The sequence below is a fragment of the Carcharodon carcharias genome, chromosome 1, assembly GCF_017639515.1.
Source record: "Carcharodon carcharias isolate sCarCar2 chromosome 1, sCarCar2.pri, whole genome shotgun sequence".
NCBI classification, from domain to species: domain Eukaryota; kingdom Metazoa; phylum Chordata; class Chondrichthyes; order Lamniformes; family Lamnidae; genus Carcharodon; species Carcharodon carcharias.
Genome location: NC_054467.1, coordinates 17,291,221 through 17,311,208, shown reverse-complemented (window position 1 = coordinate 17,311,208; position 19,988 = coordinate 17,291,221). Strand labels below are relative to the sequence as shown.

General features: G+C 44.4%; 1 protein-coding gene across 2 annotated transcripts in view; it reads left to right on the top strand.

Moving 5' to 3' along the window:
- Positions 1-19,988, top strand: part of psd3l (pleckstrin and Sec7 domain containing 3, like) — a 300,860-nt gene that overhangs the window by 69,356 nt on the left and 211,516 nt on the right. The gene's annotated exons all lie outside the window — the stretch shown is intronic.

The following is a 19,988-nucleotide window of genomic DNA, read 5'->3' as shown; positions in this document are numbered from 1 at the left end:
TAAGATGGGAATGATTTGCATCATTTTAAAAACAAGCGAAATATTTTAATGCAGTCGGGTGTCTGTGTTTTTTATTGTTTCCTGGGATGTGGTTGTCACTGGCTAGGCCAGCATTTATTGCCCATCCCTAATAGCCTTTGAGAAGGTGGTGAGGAGCTGCCTTCTTGAACTATGTGATGTAGGTACACCCGCAGTGCTGTTAGGAAGGGAGTTCAAGGATTTTGACCCAGTGACGGTGATGGAACGGTGACATGGTTCCAAAGAAGGATGGTTTGTGGCTTGGAGGGGAATTTTTGTGGCTGCTTCCCTGTGCCTGTCTGTCTCTGTCTGCCCATGTTAATCATTAGGTGTGTGAATAATGGATTAGAGATTGTTCTAGTTGAAGCATTGCCTAAAGATCTGGTTTATGCTCTAGTTCACAGATAGCAGTCCTTAAAATGAGTGCTTGTAAACATGCCACACTAGAATCTATGAGGTGATTTCATTTTTAAAAAGTGCATCAATTAGACTTTGTTGAAGTAGCTTCAGAGGCCAAATGTAGGAGGCAATTTCTTTCACAGCTCAGTGATAATACGAGTAATATAACATTTTCTTTGTAAATTTGAGCATAGCCACAGTGTAATTGCAGTAATTTATTGGTAAAGGAAATTTGCAATCAACTTTTGACTTTAAGTTCACAGTTAATGTGCCGACAGTTTTCATTCCTATTTTAAGTCAATTAGGGCAAAAATGCCCCACCACCCATGGAGAAGTTGTCTAATTTGACCTATAATTCATGCAAATCTTATTAGCTGTGGGGGAAAAAATGATCCAAATTTTACCAGAATTTGCACATTTTATTATAAATTTATAATTGACCTTGCTCGTCCTAGGAATGCTTGTGACACAGTGCAGCACAGAGGCAGATTGCGCTTGGAGGAGTTTCTGCAGTTATGGCTCTGGTGTACTAAGCTTTTGAAGAGCAACCATTATTATGGGCAGGATTTTAACCCCCCCGACCCCCCCACTGGTCGGAGGCGAAGTTGAATTGTGGGCGTGCACAGGCGCGTCTCCGATCGGGGGTGCGGCGCCATACGCACGAAAGAGCGCACTCACCTCCCTGAGGCTAAGTGCAGCCTCAGGGAGATCGGCTGTTCTGTCACAAATATTAAAAATAGGAAAAAAAAAATTCCTGATATGTCCCCTCATGTGACACTGCCACATGAGTTGGGACATGTCCATAATTTTTTTTTAAAAACTTTAATGAAATTTTTTAAACCTACATGAAACCTCATCCCGCCGGTGGATGAGGCTTCATGCTTTTCTAATTCCCGCCGGGGCTCTTGGCCTACCCGCCAACCTTAAGGTTGGATGGGCAGGTCCGTTAATTAGCTAAATGACTCTGTCAATGGCCTCAATTGGCCATTGGCCATTGACTGGTTGGCGGGCGCACAGCTGATTTTGCTGTGCCCCCACCTACCGGAAAATTTAAATAGGGTACGGTGATGTCGGGAGTTCCGCTCGATTTTATCCCGCGTCATTTTATGCGTCAGCGAGTGGGCCCCACACCCCTCCCCCGCTCACCCAGGAGAAAATCCTAGGAGTCTAGAACAAGGGGACATAATCTTAAAAATGCCTACTTTCCCCACCAGAGGAACTATTTTGTCTCCATCAACACAACACTTTTGAATCTCTTAATCACTTTAAAAGCTGCAAATTTCCAGTGAATTCGCAATGATTCCATCGCTGCCTCTGTGTATTTCCCTGATGCCTTGGAACCAATACTCCCAGAAGGCAGGAGTATCTACCGTACAGCAAAAGCAGAATAAATAAAAATAGCAAGAGAAGTAAAGCACAGTGTTCGAGAATAGTTGAGGGCCCATTGGACATTTCAAAATGGACACATGTCATTTTGAGGCCCTAACACTCCCAGTCCCCAGGCAGGCCTTTTCAAAGATAACCCATATAGTCATTCTGGAAGGATGATGATGATGAATTCACTTAGCTGGGAACCTTCAACAGTGATATGATGATGCACCCTTGCTAATTGGTTTTATCTATTTAATTCAAATGAGGCTATTTCTAAATCTTTGTCATGATCCAGAAATGCCAACACCATTAGACCCGATGATAACTTGAATTCTTGAATGTACTATCAAGGCGGCTGAATATTGAGGTGAAATTTGGAAATGCATAAAGCAGGTTCTTTTTTTCTTGCAATCTGACATTTACTTAGTTTCAGCAAATGTATTCAGCACAGCTCAGTTACTTGGTTAACATGGCTCTCACAATGATATTTAATTAAAACACGCTGTCACCTATTTTGGTCCAAGACCATGTGGTCAGTCGTAACTTTTCTGCCAGTGGCGTTGAGGTAACCCCTATCGAGGCAGGCTGTGTCGATGTTCCCTAAATGAGAGTTTCCATTTATCGACAGTTTGTTAGGCAACAGATGAGTTTTGTCAACTTACAAACCAAGGTTTCCAGGCCCATTAGTTTGGTCAAAGCCCCTATTGGTGAGCGCACTTGGAGGGAAAGGAAATTGAAAGTCTAACTTGGGAATTCAACACTGTAACATCTGAAAAACTGAAAGGTTGAAGTCTGTGCTGGTAACAATGGTGTTGTAATGCAACAGGGCCTCATTCTGTGTGCCATCCTGCACCACCCGGGTTAATAGGGAGGGTAAGGTAGCTCATTGCTGGCTGGGTGTGTTCTTGACCGATCCTACAGAACACGATTAGCCTCAGCCTTCTGGGCCATGGAGTGAAACTCAGTGAGAAGGTCCACTCTCTGTTGCTGCCCAGTGACCCCAAACTGGACCTCTGTGTGCCCGGATGCCTAATGAGGAAGCTACTCGTGGTTGAACAGTTGACACGGACTCCAATCAATGAGAGGAACTAAATCGTTGCCAGGGGTAGAAAAAAACGGGCAGAAAAGCCAACTCAGTGATTGAAGCACCAATAAATACTCCAAATGGAGTCCCAGACTCCTGACACAGGAGTGGGTCTCTTCCAGAACACATTTCCTGAGGATTTACAACATCCATACTGCAAGAATATAAATAAGCATTTGTTTTGAACAGTTTTGATCTTTTTTTAAAAAAAAATTAAAATTACAATTCTTACTTTTACAAGTAAATTTTCAGATAAAAGTTTCAAGAAAATGGTTCCATCCACCTTCACCACAAGCCATTGGTTGGTTTCTGTTATTGACCTTCTTTGAATACATCTAGCTTCCAAGAAGAAATATGAGCGATTTGATGCCTCAATTTTCTGCTGACCCTTCTTCAGTGATAACCCCTGACTGAACATGACTGCTTTTACTGAGTTTATTTGATAATGTGATATGCAAGTCCCATTTCGGCCAATCAGCTAAGGCGTACATGGCGTGCGGTTTTCAGGTGTCACATGATTGATATCCAGAACATTTAACGATATAAAAGCTGGCTAGATAGTTGGCCTGTTGATGGTCTGGTGAGAAAGCCTGTTCCACATTATCTCTCGGACAAACTTTCACATCCATAGCATTTTAGTGGCATAGCATGTTACCTCACTGCTACATCACAATACTATTATGACTTGGTTGCACCTTCCCAACTTTGTGCCAACATGTAGTCTGTTGTAGTTACATCATTGGTTCACTGTTCATAATTTATAAATACATGTAATTCTAGTTTACTGATTTCAGTACTGGTTTACACAAAAGAGTCATGTAAATCACCAACGTCCTGCGTTAAGACTTCTCCAACTGAAGTCTTGTGTTTGGGAATGTTTAGGGTACACTAGTGACCAGTGATGAAGTGCTTTCGCTGTTTAAGGCCCAGTGAGTACCATCATTCTTTTCCATAAGCATTGACTCGGTGTTTGCTCTGGCAGTCAGCTGCCCACGAGTAAGGTTAAGGGTTTCTGGTGTTTGTTTGGAGAAATAAATTTGATGCAAAAGACCACAGGGCTGAGCACCATTGATAGATTAGAACATAGGTTTTAAAAGGGGGTCCTCATTGGGGTCTTTGGGGAGGGCCACACAGACGTTATCAATTCCCACCAGATTTCTATTTTGCATTAGAATTGTTGAGTTAACAATCCATTTTGTAAAATCAGTTTCTGCAGAGAGGAAATCCCAGGAAGTATTGCCCTGTACATAGAATCACAGAATTTTAACAGCACAGAAGGAGGCCATTCAGCCCATCATGCCTACACCTGCTCTCCGAATGAGCATTATGACCTAGTTCCATTGCCCTGCTTTTTCCCCGTACCCCTGCACATTGTTTCTATTCAAATAATCATCTAATGACCTCTTGAATGCCTCAATTGAACCTGCCTCCACCTCACTTCCAGGCAGTGCATTCCAAACCACCCATTGTGTGAAAAAATAATTTCTCATGTCACATTTGCTTCTTATGCAAATTTCTTTAAATCTGCACCCACTTATTCTTGATCCTTTTACAAGCGGGAACAGCTTCTCCCTATCAACTACATTCTATGATCTTGCATGGGGAAAAATGAAACTCACTCAACTAAAGTAAAGAGGTAGTTAATACCATTGGATTAGAATATAGAGCTGGACAACAATGGATAGAGTGGAGCACAGAACTGACCAACAGCCAATAAAATAGAGCACAGAGCTAATGAACAGTCAATAGAATGGAGCACAGAACTGACCAAGTCAATGGAGTGGAATGCAGGGTTGACCAACAGTCAATTGAATGGAGTGCAAAGATGACCATGTCAGTGGAATGGAGCGCAAAGCTGGCCAACATTCAGTGGAATGGAGCGCAGACATGACCAACAGTCAATTGAATGGAGTGCAGAAATGACCAACAGTCAATGGAATGGAGCGCAGAGCTGGCCAACAGTCAACCCAGAAGGGAAAAACAGTTTGGAATTTCCCACTTTTTACTGTTTTTTTTTCCTTTTGGGAATTGACTGGAGCATGAAGCTGACCCAACAGTCAATTGAATGGAGTGCCGAGCTGGTGAACAGTCAGTGGAATGGGGCACAGATTATACTCATGTGCACAGAATGATTACAGAGTGAGCTGTCATTATCTGCTGTTCTTTTCTTGGCCTTTATCAGTGAGAGTTGTAGAAAGAAGTTGATTTTTGATTAGATCTGCTGAAGCTAAAGGGATAAAGTTTGAAATAGCCAAGCATTCAATTCATGGGCATGGTTAGAGCTGCTGTTTTAAATCGGTTAGATTAGGAACATACGGAACGAAGGTGTAACCAATGAAGCTGAGTACAAAATAGGAATACCTGTTTGACATTTTTGGGAATGGAGTGGCTGGTGTTTAGATTCAGCATTGTGGAACTTTACATATTGACAGTGAACTTCCCCGCCAGCCCCATCTTCATAACTGGCCAAAAACATGTGTTTCTATATGCTAGCAGGATGACAGGATTGTGGACATATCCCTACATTAATTGCCCCAAGATGGCTCAGGATGGGAACTTCAGTGAACAATATGGATCCTCCTAATCCTGCAGGAATTCAGATACTTAACCTCCCACAAAACGACTGGGAATCAATCCTCAGACCCATTGAACATCTAGACCTGTAAACATTGACCAGGGAGCGGCACATGAATGTGCAGTAGCTTGGAGAATCACATTTATAAAGTATTAGCAACCCCATCCAACAATCTATAATACTCATTACTACTTGGAGTTCTTCCAGCTTGTGTTTTTCTTTTAAAGACATTTGGCACCATGTTGTATTAAAGTGCTAACAACACTAACTCTGCTATTTTGATGGTTATCTCCAGCCCAACTCTGAATCTGATGCCATTAAATCCGTTCTTGTTGACTCAACCAGTAATCCTACCTGACTGGGGGTACGTTTAGATCATTTCTTTCGGGAGGGGCTTGGAAGTGGGGTGGGTTGGGGGGGTGGGGGGGTGGTGGGGTATTGTGGGTCAGCGTTCTGCTCTCCCAAGCCACCTCAGTTTACCCAGTTTTGGAAGGGATTTCTTTCCGATGCTAATTGCCTGCAATTAGGGGTAAAACTTAATATGCTAAACAAAAAAAAAAGCGAAGGTCTTTGGGACGTTTGGTATTGTCCTTGTTCAGGAGGAAGGGCAATCTCAACCCATTCCTCCTGTCATTACTTTGGTGCGACGAAGAAGCAGCCATGACTGATTGGTCTTTACGTCCTTGTGCAAGCAGCAAACCCTCGATGACTGGAATCTATTTCCTCATTCTTAGAGACAAAGAAAAAGAGGCAGGAAAGCACAATATCTATGCTGTATGCCTTGGAAAATCATCAAAAAGCTTTGGAAGATAGAATAACTGACCTTAAGGAGAGGATTTCTTTGCTTGAAAAAGCAGTCAACTTGCAGCACCTTAAGTTGGCTAAGTTTGAGAGTGAACCAAAGTGGAACAATCTGAGACCAATAGTTTCTGCATTGACTAAAGGTAACCTTGTTGATTTCTTTTTCAAAGATGCGCTTAGTTCTGGACCCGCAGTTACCCACTAGGGCCTTAGTCAGGCTTGTGGGAGAGGTCTCAGAGCAATATTCTGTTTTTCTCTGATTACCTTGAAGTCAGCAGCATACTGGAACTGTTCTCTTCTAAGCAACTACGGAAGTGGTTGAGGGACAGCGGGACGGGTCTCCTTTTGATATTTTATTTGCTTAATTGGCCTGTGAGACACCAGATTTTATCCCCAGCCTCTGCTTCCTTGGAAGCGAGCTTGGCTCTGACTCTGACGTTTTGTTCTTTCTTGGATCACAGGATTGAATTTGTCAGCCTTCAGCTGATGCTTTTCTCTCTCCTAATATTGGGCCTATAGTATAGCTTCACTGTGAGTTTAAGATGGCTTCAGCCTGGCACCCAAGCTAAATTTGTCTATTGTAACATTGGATGTCAGGCGCCAATTAACTCCAAAGTGGAGTCCAAAGTCCAATCCCTGGGCTCCATGTTTAGCTGCATTTCCACCTTGAAGGCAACGTTAACAATAAGTAAAATGACTCTATGCTGACACTAAAGTTGTATTTTACACACCCCTTAAAAGGGGTTTCCCAGGCTGGATTTCTTTCCCCTTTAGCTAGAGCTGGGCACCTCCCTGGAACTGAGGTATCCCGATCTAGGGCTGATGGTATCAGGGCTTGGTTTGTAAAGTAATTTGAAAGAAAGAAAAAACTTATATTAATAATAGCACCTTTCGTGACCTTAGGATGTCCACTTTAAAGCACTTTAAAACCAATTAAGTAGTAATGAGGTGTAGTCACAGCTGAAATGTTGGAGCAGCCGCTCTCCACCCATAGTCCTTCAAACAACGATGAGTGTCAGCTTTGGCTCAGTTGATAGCACTCTCAGAAGTCAGGTCTCTAAGACTTGATCACAAAAATCAAGGCTAACACTCAAGTGCAGAATTGAGGGAGTGCTGCACTGCTAGTGGTGCCATCTTTCAGATGCGGTATTAGACCATCAGCCCACCTTGCCCTCTTGCTCTCTAAGGTGGATGTAAAAAATATCTGACACCGCTGGTTTGAAGAAGACCAAGGGAGTTATCCTTGAAATCCTGGCTAATATTTATCCTTCAATCAAAATGACAAAAACAGGTTATCTGGTCATGATCACACTGCTGTTTGTGAGGGCTTCCTGTGTACAAATTGGCTGCTGTGTTTCCTTCGTTACAACAAAGACAACATCTCAAAAAGTACTTCATTGGCTGTAAAATGCTTTTTGGGTGTCCTGTGAAAGGTGCTACATAAATGCAAGTCTTTCTTCTTAGAAAATGAGAGTGAAGACAGGGCCTTGCTTTAAAATTTCACCTGAAAGCCAGCAGCTCTGACAGTGCAGCATTCTATCAATGCTGCACTGGAATATCAGCCAGTATTAAATATAAATGCTGAAGTCAGGCTGGATACCATGTGGGGTGGGGTGGGATGGGATGGGGGGGGTTGTCGGTGGTGGGGTAGTATAGTGCTTGCACCCCCATTAGAAAGCCGACTTTATAAAAGGATGCCCTGTAGCGATATTATGCTGGGAAGGTTTGGGAGGTTGGGTTCGGGTTTTGGAGGCCATGGGAGGGAGGCATAAAGGGAGGTGGCACCATCTTGTGGGGGTTGCCCCTGACGTACACAGGACAGCAACCACCCCCCCTCCCCCCCCCACCCCTTTCCCTCCTGCTTTTCACCAGAGTTGGTGAAAAAAAACAGCGTGCCCACTCTTGTACACCTCCTACTGACAACTGCATGATGGTGCGGTCTGTGTAATATTCAGGGCCAGTGGCTTGTTGACAAGCGCAGTTGGCCATGAATGAGTTTTTTAAAAATGGCAAGCAGGCTGCCGATCTTTGGCACCAGCCCGTATTATAGGAAACTGGCGTGGTGACATTGGGTTTGCAGCCCAACGTCATCACACTGGATTTTAAATATGCGTAAGAAGGCAGCAAGCCTGATTTCCACATGTAAAAATCCCCCGATCTAGAGTGGGACTTGAAACCATAAGCTTCCAACTCAGAGGTGTGTAATCACTGAGCCAAGGTTAACAATCCAGCCTGTTGTTTTGCATTGTGGGTTGTTTGACAGCTTGCATTTCATAGGCATTGGCTGTATGTTTATGCCCACTAAATGAATTTACTTCTTCCTTCAGCACCTCAGTTTGGCATTGTGGAGGTCCTGGGCAAATACTGTGGGTGTGCGGAGTGAGCAATGTAAGGTCCACATCATGTCCTGGGATTAAAGGCTCCAAAACCTGAGATCTTGACTCCTCTGATGAGAGATCAGCACCGCTAATATTACATTTCACCGATGAGCAGTTAGGATCAAATTTATTTACGATCCGGCTTTGCGTGAATAGAAATTCAGACAGATCAGAGCATTTAACTTCAGTGGTTATTTTTGAGATTGACAGTAGAATCTGCTCAGGGTAACATGTTTTTGAGAGCCAGTGTCATCTCACTGGTTTGATGATCAATCAAGTTTCTCACTACTTTTCATTACATTCTCTACTCTGACTTGGACAGACATGCAAAATATATTGCACTTTTTCACAGTGATGTTGAAAGCCTTTATGGCTCTCCACTGTACCCTGAAAATGTCACTTCTGTCATCACTGGCTGATGGCAATACTTGTGTGTCGAATAGGTTTTACACTCAGCTAGTTCTACTTAACTGTGTGGGTAACATTTCATAGTGGAACGGGTTTGATGAAGTTTCTGTCGCTTGGACATTTTGATCCAATGTCTAAATCTTGACGAAGATACTTTGAAAAGAAGCAAAGAGGAAACTTGCTTTATAATTGGCTTGTGTTTCCTATTTTTGATATGAAGCAAAGAGTTTTTTCAAGAGCCTAGATATCAATCAGCCGTATGGTGGCTTGTGAAGCAAATTTTGTTTACTTGAAGCCGTCTCCATAACCAGAGATTCTTGTTTCTGTCAACTCTTCTCATTTTGGGACCTTTTTTTTTGTATTCGTTCATGGGAAGTGGGTGTTGCTAGATAGGCCAGCATTTATTGCCCATCCCTAATTGCCCTTGAGAAGGTGGTGGTGAGCCGCCTTTTTGAACCGCTGCAGTCCATGTGGTATAGATACACCCAGAGTGCTGATAGGAAGGGGGTTCCAGGATTTTGACCTAACATCGGTGAAGTACCTGTCAGGATGGTGAGTGGCTTGGAAGGGAGCTTGCAGGTTCCCATGCATCTGCTGCCCATGTCCTTCTACATGATAATGGTCTTGGGTTTGGAAGGTGCTGCCTAAGGAGCCTTGATGAGTTTCTGCAGTGCATCTTGTAGATGGTACACACTGCTGCCATTGGTGGTGGTGGGAGTGAATGCTTGTGGGTTGGGTCCCTATCAAGCATGCTGCTTTGTCCTGGATGGTGTCAAGCTTCTTGAGTGTTGTTGGAGCTGCACTCATCCAGGCAAGTGGAGAGTATTCCATCACACTCCTGACTTGTGCCTTGTAGATGGTGGACAGGCTTTGGGGAGCCAGGAGGTGAGTTACTCTCTGCAGGATTCCCAGCCTCTGACTTGCTCTTGTAGCCATAGTATTTATATGGCTAGTCCAGTTCAGTTTTTGGTCAATGGTAAACCCCCCCTCCCCCAGATGTTGATAGTGTGGGATTCAGCGATGGTAATACCATTGAATGTGAAGGGGCGATGGTTAGATTCTCTCTTGTTGGAGATAGTCATTCCCGGTGCTTGTGTGATGCGAATGTTTCTTGTTACTTGTCATCCCAAGCCTGGATATTGTTCAGGTCTTGCTCCGTTTGGATGTCAACTGCTTCAGTATCTGAGGAGTCGCGAATGGTGCTGAACATTGTGCGATCATCAGCAAACATCCCCACTTCTGACCTTATGATGGAAGGAAGGTCATTGATGAAGCAGCTGAAGATGATTGGACCAAGGGCATTACCCTAAGGACCCATTTCATTGTATCGTTTTTGCATTCTGTCCAAGTCAGCGCAGGGCTATGAGTCCTAGCCTTTGAACATTGGGGTTAAAAGTTTTTTTAAAAATCTGCTTTAGATGTCATTGGAATATTTAAGCTGATCAGATAGTATCCATTATGAAAAGTAAGCTCACAACAGCAGTCTGGTGATGGCCACTGAATCTTTCTGCTTCTCGCTTTCTTTCGTACTATTTTGGAACATTCTTTTGTGATGTGCAGCATCCTTGGCAGCAAGTGATGCTTCCTCTTCAGTTTTTCACAGGTGTCCAACACTTATCTCAAAAAACCTAACATCAGACCTGAGGATGAACTCCAGTCCTAAACTCATTTGGAGGAATTTTACAGCTCCTCACCTGATGTATTTGTAGGGGAGTGGTGTGGTGGTGTGGGGGGGGGGGGGGGGGCGTTAATTCACACGTAAAATAGGTTGGGCGGCTAGCCTACCGCCTTTCTGCCCACCCCCGGGCTGTTATCCCACAATATGATGGCCGGCTAAGGCAACTGCCAGCCCTTAGGTTAAGGGCCTGTTTTTGCTCCCGCCCCAATAATACATGATGCTGGGGAAGATGGAATGAAGGAAGCCAGCCTCTTACTTCACCTTCTCAGTTGAATAGGTGGGAAGGCATCCTTTGGATGTACCCTGTGCCCATTGGGGGCAACTGCTGAAGATGTTATGCCCTCTGTGACCCCTTACCCTCCGGAGCCTGATCCCCACCCACCTTTTCCAACAACTGCCCTCCCTGGGGTCCCTAATCCTTCCCTGACCAAGAACCCTGGACTTACCTCTAAGTCCAGTCATCACGGATCTTCTCCTTGAGACTGCTTGTAGTCCTAGAAGCAGCCATTAGTAAGTCCTGGTGCTCCAGGGACTACTCACCTATTGGCTGGCAGCTCTTGAGGGTAGGAATTACTTAAAGTCCCACAAAGACCTCGTTAAGGCTGCCCCCAGTGTATTATAATGCTGCAGGGCAGCCTTTTAAAAAGTTGTTTGGCTTATGACTGCTGAGCGAGCAATACGCATTCCACCCCCTTCCCCCTCCCCCCATAACGTTTAACCTGTCGACTTCTCGTCCTTGTGTTCAAATCACTTCTCAGCCTTGCCCCTCCGTATTTCTGTAACCTCCTCCATTTTACAATCCTCAGGTAAATGTGCTGCTCCAGTTTGATGCCAAAATTGCCGATGATACGAAAATAGGTGGGAAGGCAAGTGGTGAAGATGACTCACGGAGTCTACAAAGAGATATAGACAGGTTCAGTGAGTGGGCAAAAAAGTGGCAAATGGAATATAATGTTAGAAACTGTGAGGTTATGCACTTTGGCAGGAAGAATCAAGGAGCTGAATACCATTTAAGTAGAGAAAGAATGCAGAAGGCTGCAGCACGGGGATTTGGGAGTCCTTGTGCATGAACCCCAAAAAGCTAACATACAAGCTCAACAGGTAATAGGGAAGGCAAATGGAATGTTGGCCTTTAATTCAAAGGGAATGGAGTATGAAAGTAGGGAAGTCTTGCTAAAACTACACAAGGCACTAGTTAGACCACAACTAGAACACTGTGAACAGTTTTGGTCACCTTATCTAAGGAAAGATATAGTGGTATTGGAGGCAGTCCAGGGAAGGTTCACTTGGTTGATTCCGGGAATGCTTCCTAGCTTTCTCCATGGCAATGCCTCAGCCAATGCCAGTTGACTTACCAACCAATCAACACCCTTTTCTCCTGTAGTTCTCCTGTGATAGTTTGAAATTTGGCATTCTTGCATTTGTCCTGATGAGTGCAATCTTCAGCAACATGTAGTACTGTTGACTACCATCCTTTATTGTGCTGAATCATTGGTGGAAAGCAGTCCCATTTTTATTTTGGATATGTTGATAATGCTACAACATCGTTAGTTCTATAAGAGTCAAATAGGCAGGAGAGAATATTGTAGTTGCTTTCTGGTTCCAGAACCCAAAAGGGGTTAGAGCCAGTAAACAGGATGTACTATTGATGCTTTGGGAATGGGCAGTCTTACTGTCAACTGTGAACAAAAAATCCAGACTTAATATAAATTTCTCCTGCTCGTTCCATTGTAAGCTTCACTAAAAAAGGGCTGAGGTGTTTGTAAATTGAATCATGATGTTGTTAAGTATTTTGTATGCTTTAAGTGAAGTGTGGATAACCATGTAGAATCATGCAGTGCGCTTGGATCACCATACAATTGCTTTGTGGTCCCCATGTTTTTGAGTATCTTCAATCGAATGCAACTAATGCTCTGTGCGACCCAAGAATCCAGATAAGATGGGACAGATTCCAGGAACACCTGAGCTTCCCTGCTTGGTGTCCCATTATTTTACACGATGGGTTAACTTGATGTAAAAAAATGGACTATCTAAACAAAACTAAAACCAGATTGCGGCAGCTCTGGAAAGGAACCTGCTAGAAAGGTTGAAAAGTGCCCTCTTTTATTTTGGCAATATATTGAGAAGGTGGGCTCTGGAGATTCTGATACACTAAAGAACACAATCGTAATCTATAGGACACAGACATGTACCTGTGTGCCAAGTATGATCCAACTGTGTGTTTCTTTTGGCAGCTGAGAACCCGCCCACAGGTAAACCATTCAGAATAGGCATTGCTAAAATTCTTGAGCCAAACTGGATGGCCGTAGGATGAGAGGAAGCCCCCTCCTCTTCCTTTCCCTAAAAACCAGAGGATGAAGGGAAGGGCTGGGCCTAGTTTGCTCATTAGCAACCCAAAACATAGAGATGGCAGCCTTGCTGTCACCCAGCTATGGACCTTGCACATAGCACAAGTGCTAGAGGACTGGAAGTAAATTGGTCCAGAAGCGAGGGTTTAGCCGAGAGCTAGCCCCACTCATCAAACTGCCAGGGTTTTTACTGACACGTCTTCCCTTATTAAAAGCAAAGTAAATTAAGTTATTTGCCAGAGCTTAATGCATTTTCAGTCACTTCCAAATCTTTGGTGTTATTGAGGACATGAAATTCGCCCATACCCATTACACAGTTGTAATTGGTCAGAATTACAGGCCGGAGGGGTTAAATTTTGAGGACCAGACTTGTGTCCCCTTCAATAGACAAGATTCAGGGGTGATCTGCTTGAGGCATTCAGGGTGATTAAGGGGCTTGAAAGGCTAAATGCAGAGAAACTATTTCCTCTGGGGAGTCCAGAATAAGGGGGCGTAGTTTTAAATTTGAGCCAGGGTATTCGGGGATGATGTCAGAAAACACTTCTTCACACAAAGTGGACGGAATCTTGTATCCTCCCCCATGGCGGGTTTGGTGGCAGGGGAGGGCACTTCATCAGGCAGGAGGATGGCAGGTGGGTACCCTGCTACCTTCCCACTCCCACACCGATTAAGTGGGCAATAAATGCCCGCTTAAGGGCCTCATCTTGCTGCCGCTGTTATTAACCCAATGATGGGTGAGGGGCTCGCCGTGTGGGGGAAAATAACCAGCAAACCCTGGTGCGTTTGCTTGGTGATCTCCCAGTGGGTTGCTTTGTTCAAAGGCACACACTGCCTGATCAAGGCACCCAGCATTGGGAAGGGGGAGGTGGCTTCCCTTGCTTCTGAGCCCCTCTCCCTGTCCCCCGCGACCCCCTTCCCACCATCACTCACTCACCTGTGCCTGGGTCCCTCTGCGATCTGAGGCCTTGGGTGGCTGTAGTACCGGCAGCAGCCACCGCCTCCCTGGTGGTGCTGCTGAGTACAGAAGAGCTGCCAGCCTCTGATTGGCGGGTGGGACCATCTGCCTCCAGAGTCCTTGAATCCTGGGGAAGGCCCAGTGAATGTTGTTGACCGAGTGGCACAAGATGCGGTGGGTCTTCTGTAAAAGGGGCGAAGTGGTGTAGGGAGGGGGGGGGAGGGGGTGGGGGGGTGGGGGGAAGTGGAGGGTGGGGGGGGGCGGTGTTTGGTCCCCAGCTGGCTTCTAAGACCTCCATCGCCTCCACAAAATTCTGCCCAGTGTATTGGAATCTAGAACTCTTTACCCTGCATCCCCAAAAAACAAATTGTTGATACAAGGCTAATTGAAATTTTCAAAACTGATATTGATAAAATTATGTTGGTGAAAAGGTGTTAAGGGATATGGAATCAATTTGGGGTTCTGTCATGATCGAATTGCATGGCAGATCAGCCTCGGAGATACTGAATCATCTTCTCTGAATCAGAATTGAGCCCAGGTGTAATGTTTTTCTGAGCTTGGCTAGTGTAACTAATGCTACTAGAAAAGCCTTGCCATTCTTTCACTGTCGTTTGACATTTGTTTTTTGAGTTTTAAAACCAAACAGTTAGAAGTGATATTTTATGTATTGTAATGGTAGAGTTCAGATATTCATCATATTAATAGCTCCTTCCAGCTACAAGGTACTGTTTTGATCACCATGAATGGTTTGTATTACAGAAGAAAGCACTTTTCAAAATACGATTCAAAGTGCCTGGGATATTGTAAGTGCTGAGAGATTTACAGTTTCATTTAAAATGCTATTTATGGTTTATTCACTGGGGCTATTTATGGTTTATTCACTGGGACTATTTACAGTTTTATGCGCTGGGTTATTTACAGTTTTATTTGCTGGGCTATTTGTGGCTTATTTACGGTGCCATTTACACCTCTGTTTATTGCAGAGATCTAAATTGCTGGACCTTCTGGCCACCAGAGTTTATTGGGCTGTTGAAGGATAGTGTTTGGGGAAGCAGGGTTGAAAAATAAACCAAAGGAGTTAATGATAAATTAAGTTCCAATCTGGCCCACCTGAATTCTTATAGCAAAAAAGAAAATGGTTGAGTTTATGAGGGAATCATGTCATACAAGTGCTGTCATGTGACATATCTCTCATATTATTCAACTGGCCGTAACACGCCTTATTGATGAAAGGGAGTGTAGAAATTCAATGCTGAGCTGTTGCAATGTAGTTTGTTTAATGATGTGCCATGATTGATCAGTCGTGGCAGCTGCTTTATCATCATTAGTCAACTATTGTCAAGAGCTCATGTGACTGACCTCCACACCTGCGAAGGCCAGAAACTGAAACATGATGTGTGTTAGACTATCCATGGTCACCCTTTCATTGACCTGTTCTGTACTGCGGTGGTAGCACATCTGCAGGCTGTGGATGCCGGTGAATAATTCGAGGATTAGGTCCTCCATCATTTCCTTCATCAAGCATCCCACTGTCCTTCTCCAGGTACCCATTCGCCCAAAGCTGTTGAGGGCTCAGGAGGCTACGGGTTATTTAATTGGTCACAGTTAACAGTATCATTATGGTAGCAGGTTTCAACATTGGCCTGGTTCCATGACATCTGTGTAGAAAGGGAAAATAAATCCTTTAGCAAAATCGCAATGATTGAGTGGAAAAATTAATCTTCCATTCCTATAGTGTCTTTTACAACCGCAGCTATCCCAAAGTCCATTATAATCAGTTAAGTAATTTTTGAAGTGTATTCACTGTTGTAATGTTGGGAAGGTGACCAATCCCACAAACAGCAATCTGATAATGATCAGGTAATCTTTTTTAGTGATGTTGATTAAAGGATAAACACTGGAAAACGTTCCCCTGCTCTATTCAGATTATGCCATTGGACTGTTCATGCCCACCTGAGAGGGAAAAGGGTCCTCCATTTGCCATCTCATCTGAAAGACTGGACCTTTGGCTGCGCTGCATTCCCTTAGTACTGGACTGGAACGTAAGCCTAGATTTTGTGGAGTGGGACTCGAATTCTGAATTTTCCAAATGAGAGTTGAGAGTGCTATCCACTGAGCCAAGGTTGATACCTTTGAATAATCAAATGCTGTAATCTCAGTAACTTTATGGGCTCTTTTCTTTATCTTATCCTCTTATGAATGCTGGCTGGTATAACTCTGCACTGGTGAATTCACAACAAGCTTACAGTGTACAATCAAAGCAATTGTATCAAATCTATTAATTTCAGAGGTTGTTGAGTTTTACCTTGGAGAACATGGCAAAGGGAAGCTACTGTGCAAATAAGGATAAAGGAATGACATAAAATATTATAAACAAATTAAATGTTGCTATTTTGGCAGGTTTTAGTGAGCTAATTTGCAAAGCTAGCTTTGAAGATTAAGCAACATGAGTAAAATGCACTGATTTATAAGGCACATCAGGGCGCAGTGTAATTTTTATAATATTGCTGATATTTAATATCCACCCCCTCAATCACTGCTGCACTGTGGCTGCAGGTATGTGTGCTGTAGCAACTCACCAAGGATACTTCAATATCACCTCTGTTCATTGCAACCGCTATCATGAAGGACAAGAGCAGCAATGTTGTGGGAACACCATCTCTTCAATTTCCCCCCAAGCCACACACCATCCTGACCGGGGCATATATCGCTATTCCTTCATCACCGCAGTGCCAATTCATTCTCCAGTGCTAATGAGGAAGCACATTCACCACAAGCACTAAAATGGTTCAGGAAGGCAGGTCACCACCACCACCTCAGTGCATCCAGGGAAGGGCAATAAAAGCTGGCCCCTGCCAAGGCTGCCCACAGTCCGAAATCAAATTAAATTTGTGTTTTCCGTTTGTATCATACAAAGTCTTCAGAATATTCTTTTAATGACGCTTTAAAGCTGTTTGCATATCCCTGTAGCAATACTCATTGATAGAGGGTAAACTACAGTGTGATTACGAATAAATGCAGCACTTACAGACAGCGTTTTTGTACATCACGGGTAAATGGTGATCATCGGTTGTGATCTTTTTCATATCTTTTACTATGCTGCTGTGATTGTTAAATATGTGTCTGACCTCCTCTCTCTCTCTCTCTCTCTCTCTCGAACACTGTCATGATGTCTACATCTTGTGACAATGTATTTGGATACATTGCTCCTCTCTATCCCACAGATTTTTAGTCAGTAAGGGAATCCAGGGTTATGGGGACAAGGCAGGAAAGTGAAGTTGAGGACTATCAGATCAACCATGATCTCATGAAATTGCTGAGCAGATTCGATGGGCCAAATGGCTTACTTCTGCCCTTACGTCTTATGGTATGCAGAGATGTAGCATTGTGCCTTTCTGAGTGGACTTGCGAGCTTTGTTTCTGTATTTCCCACTGAAATTCATCTCCCATGGTGCTTTTTTGCTGATTTCCTTTTGCTCACACTTTCACTATGCCGGGTACGATTTCTACCCTTAAGTTACTTGTGTGCTGAAGTGAACTACCGACCACTTTTTGTATTTGTTCATGGGATGTGGGCATTGCTGGCTAGACCAGCATTTATTGCCCATCCGCAATTGCCTTTGAGAGAGTGTTGGTGAGCTGCCTTCTTACACTTCTGCAGGCCATGTGGTGTAGGTACACCCACAGTGCTGTTAGGAAAGGAATTCCAGGATTTTGATCCAGTGACAGTGAAGGAACTGCAATACAGTTCCAAGTTAGGATGGTGTGTGGCTTGGAGGGGAACTTCCAAGTGGTGGTGTTCACATGCATCTGCTGCCCTTGTCCTTCTAGGTGGTAGAGTAGAGGTTGTGGGTTTGTAAGGTGCTGTTGAAGGAGCCTTGGTGAATTCCTGCAGTGTATCTTGTAGATGGTACACACTGCTGTTACTGTGCATCGGTGGTGGAGGGAGTGAACGTTGGAGGCGTGGATGGGGTGTCAATCAAGCGGGCTGCTTTGCCCTGGATTGTATCAAGCTTCTTTAGTGTTGTTGGAGCTGGATGAAGGTCAATCATCCAGGCCCCAGGACATCATTGCAGGAGTTCCTCAGGGTAGTGTCCTAGGCTCAACCATATTCAGCTGTTTCATTAATTACCTTTCCTACATCATAAGGTCAAGAAGTGGGGATGGTCGCTGATGATTGCACAATGTTCAACACCAATCGCGACTCCTCAGGTACTGAAGCAGTCCATGTCCAAATGCAGCAAGACCTGGACAATATCCAGGCAAGTGGAGAGTATTTCATCACACTCCTGACTTGTGCCTTGTAGATGGTGGACAGGCTCTGAGGAGTCAGGAGGTGAGTTACCCACCTCAGAATTCCCAGCCTCTGACTTGCTCTTGTAGCCGCAGTATTTATATGGCTGATCCAGTTCAGTTTCTGGTCAATGGTAACCCCCAAGATGTTGATAGTGGGGGATTCAGTGATGGTAATGCCATTGAACATCAAGGGATGATGGTTACATTCTCTCTTGTTGGAGATGGTCATTGCCGGGTGCTTGTGTGGCATGAATGTTACCTGTCACTTATCAACCTAAGCCTGGATATTGTCCAGGTCTTGCTGCATTTGGACATGGACTGCTTCAGTACCTGAGGAGTCGCGATTGGTGTTGAACATTGTGCAATCATCAGCGACCATCCCCACTTCTTGACCTTATGATGTAGGAAAGGTAATTAATGAAACAGCTGAATATGGTTGAGCCTAGGACACTACCCTGAGGAACTCCTGCAATGATGTCCTGGGGCCTGGATGATTGACCTTCAGCAACCACAACCATCTTCCTTTGTGCTAAGTATGAGTTTTCCCCGATTCCCATTGACTCCCATTTTGCTAGGGCTCCTTGACGCCACATTCGGTCAAATGCGGCCTGATGTCAAGGGCAGTCACTCTCACCTCACATCTGGAGTTCAGCTCTTTGGTCTATGTTTGTTCCAAGGCTGTAATGAGGTCATGAGCTGAGTGGTCCTGGCAGAACCCAACTGAGCGTCATTGAGCAGGTTATTGCTAAGCAAGTGCTGCTTGATAGCACTGTTGATGACCCCTTCCATCACTTTGCTGATGATTGAGAGTTGACAGATGGGGTGGTAATTGGCTGGGTTGGATTTGTCTTGCTTTTTGTGTACAGGACATACCTGGGCAATTTTCCACATAGCTGGGTAGATGCCAGTGTTGTAGCTGTACTGGAACAGCTTGGCTAGGGGTGCAGCAAGCTCTGGAGCACAGGTCTTTAGTACTATTGCCAGAATATTGTTAGGGCCCAAAGCCTTTGCAGTATCCAGTGCTTTCAGCTGTTTCTTGATGTCACATAGGGTGAATTGAATTGGCTGGAGGCTGGCATCTGTGATGCTGGGGAACTCTGGAGCAGGCTGAGATGGATCATCCACTCGGCACTTCTGGCTGAAGATTGTTGTAAATGCTTTAGCCTTATCTTTTGCACTGATGTGCTGGGCTCCCTGATGATTTGAAGATGGGGATATTTGTGGAGCCTCCTCCTCCAGTGAGTTGTTTAATTTCTACCGCCATTCATGACCTGATGTGGCAGGACTGCAGAGCCACATCTGATCTGATGGTTGTGGATTTGCATAGCTCTGTCTGTCACTTGCTGCTTCCACTATTTGCCACCCAGTAGTCCTGTGTTGTAGCTTCACCAAGTTAACATCTCATTTTTAGGTATGCCTGTTGCTGCTCCTGGCATGTCCTCCTGCACTCTTGAACCAGGGTTGATCCCCTGGCTTGATGGTAATGGTAGGGTGGGGGCAATGCTGAGCCATGAGGTTACAGATTGTGGTTATGTGCAATTCTGCTGCTGCTGATGGCCCACAGCACCTCATGGCCAGTTTTGAGTTGCTAGATCTGTTCGATATCTATCCCATTTAGCACAACATGATGGAGAATATCTTCATTGTGAATATGGGACCTTTTCTCCACAAGGACTG